This window comes from Gymnoscopelus microlampas, assembly GCF_963454915.1.
Source record: "Gymnoscopelus microlampas genome assembly, chromosome: 8".
Lineage (NCBI taxonomy): Eukaryota > Metazoa > Chordata > Actinopteri > Myctophiformes > Myctophidae > Gymnoscopelus > Gymnoscopelus microlampas.
The window spans coordinates 46488077-46490619 of NC_139945.1; positions in this window are offsets into that span (position 1 = coordinate 46488077).

A 2543-nucleotide genomic window follows, 5' to 3' on the forward strand; every position below is an offset into this window, starting at 1 on the left:
GGCGCTGTGATAGCTGCCATGTCGCTAACGCTAACCTGGTTGTCATGCCTGCAGCGGCTGTGCAATCACTTTGTCAACAATGCACGTTCGTGTGGTGAATGTCTATATTGCTGCTCAGTTCGTCCATTGTAGATGGTGTATGTTTGTGTGTGTCTTCTGGAGAACTATGTAGCTCCACAGCAACTACAGTAACTAACGTAATGGCAGGACCGCCCCCCCCCCAAATACACGTACTCACAACAACACCAGGCGGCCGCCATCTTGCAGAAAGGGCTGCCATTCGCCAGCGTTCAGAAAAACAAGCAACCACCTTCATATTTTTTTTTTTTTTTTTTTTTTTTTCCTTTTGGAAATTTTCATCCCACGATTTCCGCGCGGACCACCAGGGGGTCCGCGGACCCCCTGGTGGTCCGCGAAACATACAAAATATAATTTCTTCTACTTATTTTTCATCATTTTGTAACTTTTACATTACACTTTCTTACAATTTGTTTTTTTTTTCCCTTTTTGCAAATGTTACTTAGACAATTTGTCTACCCCCATATACACACGCCCACGCGGGCCCCGTGCGCGTACATGCCTCTAACAGCCATAATCCCCATCTATACTGCCCACTCTGTGCTGCAGCTACACGGATACAGACACAGGGACACGGAGGGATCAACAAACGCAAAGCCCCGTGCGCGGCTGGGGTTGAGGGGGGCGTAGCCCCCCGAAACTCTAGTTTATTTATAAAGGGAGCAAGGAGAGGGGTAGTTTCCTGTAGAACAGGAAAACGTAATAATACAGCTGAAGGCACATGTGACCAATGAACTGCTGTTAATTTATATTTTATGTGATGTGTTGCTAAACAGTATGAGAAACACACTGTCACCCCAATCAGATTGTTAGTGGTTTTTCAGTGAAGGAGTGTACCGTATGTGTTCTCTTTCTGTGTGCCTGATTAGGACCTCACCAGATACAGTTAACCAACCTGCACAGCGCATAAAATGTCAACGCACCAATAAGTGCAAAAAATAGTCACTTCAGAGTGGTTTTGGAATCTAAAAAAAGATAAACATTCAAATATATTTTTAAAGTTAACAAATGTAAGAATTAAAAATATATATAAATATATATTGTGAATTGGAGCAGACAGTTTATCAGGGTATGGTGGTGTCAGTTGACACAGCGTTGAGCAGTAGCCCGTAATTTGCCCCCAGTCTCTAGAAAAGAAAATTGTAATTGCATGTCTGATCTGGTCATTCCTATTTGGACTAATAGGGCACACATGCCAGCAATATAATTTGTATGTGGTCTTGATTGTGTCAAATCATCAATGTTCATTCATGGATTGCATTAAATGACAGGGTCCTCACTGTATTACAGGAAGCAAGTAACATGTTAATGAAGCATCTGTTCTTGTGTATATGATTTTCATAATTGAAGCCTGATTTATACTGTCGTACGATGGTGTCGCTCGCCGAAAATAGCCAATCTACAAACTCTACGCGTCGCATCATCTGCCATACTGTCTTCATGAATACATGCCCTGCTTCCACACTCCCTCCAAAAAGCTTTGAAGTAAATTATTTAATATATTTAGACTTTTATTTTCTATTCCTTTTTTGGATAATTCTATGGCATGCATTCTCGCAATTCAAAGTTTCATATGTGTGTGTATATATGATTAAAAGGGGGGACATTTTAAGCAAATCAACAGAACACAAAAAAACCTTCCACAATACTGCTGTATAGAAAGGTTATTGCCATGCAAATTTCTAGGGTTGTAAAGTTTGTTATTTTCAAGACTTGCATAAATGTAAATATTTGATTCCTATGCTGTGACTAGGTTCTGTAGAGCAGCAAACGCAAACTAATAATGATTCACAATGTACAACAGTTATGTTAATTGTATGTTGTGTGGACAACAGAGTTGTGGGTGATACCTGAACTAGAAGTATTTAGTTTGTTCTCGTCATTTATTTGATTAGCAGAACACTACTGTGTGAATATGTATATAAAAAGGATTCACCATGTTGGTCTCTACCTCTTGAACTCAATAACTTGGTTTGTTTACCTACACAGGTTCATGTTTTCTCGTGGAGATTGGTTGTTAACCACATGAATGTCCATTCAGGCTTTTATATTGAAAATGATCAAATATTGTCCCTGTCCTTTTCCCTCACCATCCAGCCAATCTGACACTATCTAAATGAAAACCATTCACCTAAATTTTGTTATCAGACCTTTCTATTTATGAACCTAAGCAACAGCCAAGTTTCCTGACTGTTAGTCAACTTTGCATTATATTTGATAGGATAGGATACAGAGAGGAGGGGAAGTAATTCACATTAGGCTCTGATGGTTGCGTTCAAATCTCAGTGAGAAAAGGCTTGACTTTCCATAGGGAAGTTTATATAACATTACAGTTCCGAGTAAATAAAATTAACCTTGACAGGAATTCAACTTGTATAAAGAAAATAAATATTATCCTATTTGATGAGTTCTCACAGTGTTTTATTATAATTAACATTATTGTAGGCTATACTTTATCACCATGC